We start from the raw sequence: 7,749 nt of genomic DNA, 5'->3' as shown, positions 1-7,749 counted from the left end.
CAAAGTGGTATTCGTCAAAGTGCTATCCGTGACTAATGCTTCACAGCATGAAGTCTCAAGCATTGTCGAGATGTCATGCTTCTTGATCTGGTTCTCGGGAATGATTTGGATTTGCACATCAGCTTCATCCAATGGCGGCATCATGACAGTCCTCCAGGCTTCAAATGCTGCCCAAAAATCTTAAAGTCCGCTTGTTCTCACTTCTGAAGGTCCCGTCTCCCGGGTTTCACGCACCAAAATGTAGAGAAAATGACGAGCTGCCGTCCCCATGGCGAAGCCCACCCATTGCCCTTTTCTTTATTCTGAGTGCACTGCTCTGATCCTGATAATGATTTTCACTCCTCATTTTCACACAATTTGCAACAGGGTCGATCAGACTTATGGCAACTTGCACTTCCCTTTGACTTTACACGTACGCTGTGATTTTTCATTGTTTAATCACGCACAGGAGAAATCACACACAGGCACTACGTTGGAGGTCAAAATCCAGTGCCATATGTACGAGGTGGTCAGTGAACGGTTGTGTATTGCGAGTAGTCGGTTGAACGCGATAGTCGGCTGCAGCGATGGAACTGGCTCGTCTATTTCAAAAAGAAGAACAGCGTCTTTTGTAAATATTATTATAGGGTAAACTGGTAGGTAGTGGAATACTAGCAGAGGAAAGCCGCAGGACAGAGAACGAGAAAGACGAAGTGTTTTGAGAACAAAGACGCTGGTGGCAATAACTGCCAGATTAAACTCATGTTAAAGTGTATTTCGCCTTTGTGTGTTTAGTGGCCATTACATTTGGTGGCAGCACTGGGATTCGGCAGCATGGAATGCCCGAAGGACGACTTGTCGACGGGTGCACTTGAAGATATCTCGGCAATGTATGACAGAAAGAGGGAGGCCTTGATTGAACAGGTGCCCTTTGACTTGACCAGTAGAAGGAAGTATACTGCTATTGCCCTCCACTCAGTTGTAGTGGTGGGAACTTGGGACGTCAGAGACCAACGTGTGGTTGCACAGGAACAAAGCCATGTTCGTTTCAACAATAAACTAAGCGTGCGCCAAGATGAACCAATGTGCTCTGTCGGTGGTGTGTGTAATGTTGAGGAGGACCCATACGGAGAACGATGTTGAAACGAGTGCAACAAGGTGAAGAAAAATGCGAAATGCCACCTCTCCGCTTTGTTGAGAGCAGCAGTTCAGATAATCAAACAAATGTGAATGGCACAAGCGGAGAAGCAAGACACAGACGCCGAAGAAAGAAGAAAAGAAAATTTGAGAACTTTGCTGAAGGACATTTTCAGAGCCTGGCATTTGCTTCTTGTGAATTTCCATCACAAGAATGTGAATTTCCATCACAGCTGGGACCAACCACAATGACTGTGCGAGACACATAAAAGAACCTGCGCTCTAAGCTACGATGCCAACCATGGAAATCAGAGCGATAGCCCAAGCCTCTATTTCACTCACTTCAAACGGCTTTCCGGGAATCACCGAAGACAGGTGGCTATGGGACCTCTGCGTCTAACGTTGGAATATCAGGTCATGGTAAAGAGGCGGAAGACATACGTCACTCTCATCGTGAGCTGAACAACATCAAGTAGAGACCAGCTCTTCAACAGTTGGTGACAAGTACAATGATCCTGGTGAAAGCGCCGAGCCAAGAGACAAGTTACGAGGACCAGGTTCGCACTTCGGAGAACACCATTGAAAAAGCAGTGCAACGGGACAGTGCGTGGTTCATGAGCTGGCACGCGAAGTCACGTACCGTCTGGCACAAGATTCTCCCCAAGCTCATGGCTATTGACAACAGCCTTTTATCCCACCGTGCAAGTTTTCCACAACAGCCTGTGTGAAGACGGTTCGTCATGGCAAAGACCGTCCGCTGCGTTATGTGCAGCACCATGCACTGCACCTTGGTCAAGAACATAAGTAGAACTGCCCTCAAGGAACAATTGTATCGCCCACTATCTCCCCTTCTTCCACCTACTCCTTTCTCCCTGGTGGCAAGATGTTATGCGGTCAACTGACAGGTAGTGGGATACTAGCAGAGGAAAGCCGCAGGACACAGAATGAGGAATACGAAGTGTTTCGAGAACAGTGAGACTGGTGGCAATGGCTGCCAGATTAAAGCCGTGTTAAAGTATTTCGCCTTAGTGTGTTTAGTGGCCGTTACAATATTGTGTCCTTTTCGCTCCAGCTGCGGCCGGTGTGTGAGGCCTGCCCTCAGGCAAACTTGTGATGTCGAAGTTTGGCAACTGATAGAATGCGATTGAGGCTTTTAACGAGAAAATGAGCGTGAGAAAAAGTCGTTTCACAAAAACAGTGTCTTTGATGAGGACATTTTTCTAGCAGTTTTAGATGGAAAGTAGAACCCTATTGAACATGTTCATTACCACGGGCTGAGAGAGCAAATAGCCAAGAGTAGAAAAAACTTACTCCTGTTATTACAACGGTAGTCTGCTGTGGAAGACAGGGAGTTGCTCTTCGAGGTCATAGAAATGGAGGGCGAATAGATTTGTCGAGGGAACCTTAGGTTGCGTGCATGCAACAGGGATGATTCTCTGAAGAGCCACCTCAAAGAATGTGGCACTAATGCAACTTGCATTAGTTGGAGAAACCAAAATGAGATTATCTCAGCATGCCATTGCATTAATCTACGAAAGCTAGTTTCTAAAGTGAATGCTGCTAAATTTTTCGTAGTATTGGCTGATGAGACTGCCAATGTAGCCGGTGTTGAGCAGCTTTCGATTTGTGCACGCTACGTGCACATAGAAAAAATTGAAATTCGGGAAGAGTTTCTGCAATTTGTTCCTGCTACTGACCTAATTGGAAGGGGCCAGGCCGATACAATTTTCAAAGCTTAAGGAATATATGCATTGTAACCGAGTACGCGAGAGCTCAAGGGTATGATGGTGCAGCTTCAATGAGTAGTGCTTACGACGGCACTCAAGCACTTGTGCAACAGCTGTGTGCTAACGCCATTTATGTTCACTGTGGCTCTCACAGCCTTAATTTGAGTCTGTCGAGTGCATGCTCTGTGCCTCAGATTACAGATTGCATGGGAACCGTGGCGAAAGTTAGCGGGTTTTTTCATGCGACTCTAAAACGCCAGGCTGCTCTGGGTGACAAATTGAAAAGTTAATACCAGTAGCTCGTGTGACACGCCTGGAGTCACTTTGTCCAACGAGATGGGTGCAGAGACACGATGCTCTGAATGTGTTTGTGAACATTCTCCCCACCGTTTCGTCTATTCTCCAAGACATCAGCGAAAGCTGGACTGATCGGGAATCTTCGTCCAATGCTCAGATCCTTCTGAGCGTTTTGCAGACGAGCGAATTTCTTGTTTCTCTTTTTGTTGCAGAAAAACTTTTCTCCATAAGCTTGCCGTTAACCAAGTACTTGCAAACCGTCAACGTGGATGTTTCCTCCCCTCTAAGGTTAGCTGATGACGTTTTGTTTACAGTGCGTAACCTTAGATCATGCACCCAAGAGATATTTCATGAACTTTTTGAACATGTTAAGTCAGCTTTTGAAAAGCTTGGTTTGGTTATTGAAATGCCAAGGCTTGTTGGTCAGCAAAGGATGCCCTCAAATGTGCCTTCTTCGACATCACAAGAGTACCTCTGTCGTTGTGTATTTCTCCCATTTCTCGAAGGTTTCACAGAGCAAATCAATGAGAAATTTCTGAAGCACAAAGCATTCTTAATAAATTTGAAATTATGCTTCCTTTTTTATTAAGTCTGTTACCTAGCAAGGGCGATGAAAATGTGATGCACATTCTCTGTGAGAGCTACAGTTCTGATGCCGGGGACTCTGTTTCGTCTGCTGTGGGAGAGCTATATCTTTGGTACAGTAAGCTTCAGCAGCTTGAGAAATGCCGAATGGGTCCTCTGGAAGCCCTGGAATCCTGTCCAGGTGGTATTTTTCCTGCGATCCAAAAAACTACTTCAAATTGTGGCTACTCTGCCAGTAATGACCTCCACGAGTGCGAGGTCCTTCGCAATTCTGAGACGTCTTAAAATCTATTTTCACTGCATGACTAGGGTGCTAAGGTTACATGGTCTAGCTTTGCTAAATATTCACCGAGAAGTTCCCTTATCACCTGAGGAGATTTTGGAGGAATTGGCAACGAAGACACAACGGCTGGACTTTAAGCTGCACAGTGTCTCATTCCCAAACACGCCACTGCTACAAAGACCTGCTTGCGAACATGAATTGTGGGTGCTGCCTCCTGAATTAATGGTTTTACACCGTCTTCAAAAAGATGCCTATGCCTCTAGTTTAATATTTTCTTTATTTGGTTTAGCTATTTCATCTGTGCTAAATCATACCAATTCAACTTTTAGGGCTCAGTTCACACTATATTATCTTGCTCTTCAGTCACTTGACCAGTTGATTATTAACTTGTTCCTAATGTTAATATAGGACTGTAGGTGAACCTGTCTTGCTCGTGCATTCTCGTTCTTCCAACTGGCATAACTTGCACATTCCTCGAGTTCTTCCACTACATCAGTCAATAGTAATTTAAAATGCTTATGAAACTTACCGCTTCCACGGCTGTATAACTAAGAGCTTGAGCAGATGACTCCTCTACAACTTGTCTCTGACGTGACCATTGGCACCACTATCGTGTCTCTCACCAGCGCAACTTTTAAGCTTTCCCTAGGTATAAATTTCTTCCACTCTGTCCTATAGGCCCCTCTCTTCTATCAGAAGCAAGACATTTTACTTGCGCCCATGCTGGTGACTTGCTCACGATAATGCATGGACAACTTAAGCTCTTACCTGATTCGGCTTTATTTTGGTAAAAATGCCATGATGATACGTGTGAACGGCCACCTAATAATCCTAGCTTACGAGAACAAATTTCTGATGTATGTTTCTTCGCGTCAGGTGAACTTTCCTAGTTTAACCATATGAGACGACCTTGAGAGAATGAATATTCTTGGAAACATTCTTGGATATATATTTCGTGTACTTCCTTCAGTATACTGAGTTGGAAGTTCCTTCAGACAAATTCGAATGCAATGAGACGAGACTGTTCTTTATCATGCTCTCGGAGCATATCCGGGAGAATCATGCTCCGGCGGGAAGTTTTGCAAGGAGCACTTACCAGTAATGGTAGGTGCCAGAGCCACTGGTACAGAAAAACTGCATCTTCTTGTAATTGGGAAGGCAAGGTATCCTAGGTGTTTTAAGGAGGTAAAGACCCTCCTTGTGAGCTACAACAGTAACTCCAAGGCGTGGATCACGCAGTCTTTATTTGTGAAATACCTACGCAAACTTGACCGCAAGTATATGCAGCAAGGCTGGAAAGTGATATTTTTTGTTGACAACTGTGGCGCGCACGGTAGTGTGTCGAACCTTGAGGCCATTCAGCTTGAGTTTTCGCCCCCTAACACCACAACCATGCTCAAACCAATAAATCAATGCATGATCCAAAACATCCAGGCACACTACCATGCCTACCTGCTCAGCGGCACCCGTCTTGTGTCTTGACAGTGGGAAGGCCTACAGTCTGGTTGCCATCCATACGTTAAATGAAGCTCAGAAGGCAGTGAAGGCAGACACTATTGCGCATTGCTTTAGGCATGCCAGGTTCATTGCTGCCGAAGAGCTTGAGGCAGATGACCTGTACATAGGCGAACCTGATGACACCGATGACGGGGAGGACCTAATGCATGACCTGCGCAGTGCTGGAGTGAATGTACCTGCCATGATGACATTTAAGAACTTCCCTCGTGCTGACGAGTACATTCTTTCGTGCGTGGAGCTCACAGACGAAGAAATGCTTCGCCAGGTTGTGCTGCAGCTGGAGAGCAGCTCAGATGACGACGATGATCGCTCGCAACTTCAAAACACGCCACAGGGCAAACAAATCATGGCATGGAACAATCGGGTTCACGAGTGGTTGGGGCACGAGGAAACAACCTCAGCGCCACCATGGCAAGGCCCGCTGAGCGCGCGGAAAAAACAGCGCCGTATCGCCAGGCTCAACACAACCATCAGACAACTCTTCAAAAAAAGGCAGCGCCTTCGCAATGCTGACAACACAGTCGAGATCTACAATGACGCGATAATCCCAGACGAACAAACTAGTATGGCCTGGGTTAGCACATCTGTGTCCCGCCACAATGGTTGCCATAGTTGCCAGCTTCCCAGTGGGGCACCCTTGAATGCAGAGTTGTTGGCCATACGGGGAGCCATTAAAACTATTACGATTGACGTAGTGAAAAACTACAAACAAGAATGTTCCCAATATTTATTGTATACTGACAGGTTTGTACGAAGCGATGACTCAGCTCACAGCAATAACTACTGAAGACGTCGTGGCCAATGACACAAGAGAGAACCTAAAAAGATTACAGGACTACGGAATCAAGGCGGAAATTTTGTCGACACCAGGCCATATTGGCACAGACGAGGGAAACGAAGCCGTGCAAGCGGGTGGGCTTGGTTATTCATTCATTACCCCACACCTCAGTTCATCACCAAACCAGGCAGACAACCTCAATCCCTATCTAAAAATGATGCGTGAAGGCTCTTTTAACAGAGCCTTTATGAATTATATTCGTGTAAAACTTGAACCGACAGTAAATGAAGGCTCTTACAAGCTACACCAGCACCTCTGTTGAGCGACAAGTGCGCAGTTACTCGCCAGCAAGAAATATTTTTGAACAAAATTAAGGCCAATGCAGCATATACCCCACATGTACTTAACAAATGGTTTGGAGCCCGACAAGCAATCGGTAACACTTCTGCTCGATGCCCACATTGTCAAGAAATATGCCAAGGAGACTTACACCACTTCATTTGGGTTTGCTCTGCTTTCTCGCGAGGACGAACACAACCAACACTTGCCACGCGACAACATAGGAAGCTTCGGCGTTGTACTACAGTGTAACAATGAAGCTCAAAAAGCACTAGCCATCTAGGCTAGTACAAGTGGCCTGTTTCGAGTGGTCTAAAGGAGGTCAACTAACTTGGGCGAATGCGACTTTTAAAACGTCTACAACAACAGATGAACACGAACTGATGTAATCGTAGTATGCTCACGCTGTGAACTTAATAATGCCTTTCTCCCATATTCCCAAACTGCGGCCCAGAGCCACCCTTTTCTTTCAATAAAAGGTTCCATTCATTCAACCATCATCTTCCGTGGAAAAAACAAAAAGGCTAAAATAGTCACAGATTGGAATTACACCATCAGGGAAAAACCCATTGAAGCGACTACATGTACTGCTATATGGAAATAACTAGAGATCGAATTTTGCGGTACACTGGCAAAGAACGAGTCCGTGCGTAAGAACCTGGTGACCTTGCTATATCGCCTTGCCAAGGCTTCGCTAAAGCCTCAGCAAAGGCTGGTGGCATTGAGATTTTATCTTATTCAAAGGCTTATACACAAGCTGGTCTTGGACCTAATTACGGCAAAGATGCTGAACCTTGCCAGAATGATACGGACGGCGGTGAGGCACTGGCTGAATCTTCCTCATGATGTGCCCCCAAGTTTCTAGTATGCCCCTATCCCAGTGGGCAGACTGGGAATACTTTGCCTGCACACTATAATTCCACGTGTCCGCATTAAACGTTTCAACGGCTTGTTGCACTTGAAACAATACCCATGTGCGGCAGCCGCAACTACAGAAAAATGATAGAGGCATCATGCCAGGCAGAAAGCCTGGCCCACTTAAGAGGTCAGGAGCTACTAAACTCGAAGGCATCAGCCAAGTATTAGACTAAGCAACATCACCAGAG

Source organism: Rhipicephalus microplus, chromosome 3 (assembly GCF_043290135.1).
Source record: "Rhipicephalus microplus isolate Deutch F79 chromosome 3, USDA_Rmic, whole genome shotgun sequence".
Lineage (NCBI taxonomy): Eukaryota > Metazoa > Arthropoda > Arachnida > Ixodida > Ixodidae > Rhipicephalus > Rhipicephalus microplus.
The sequence above is the reverse complement of the archived record's forward strand: the minus strand, read 5'-3'. Positions refer to the sequence as shown.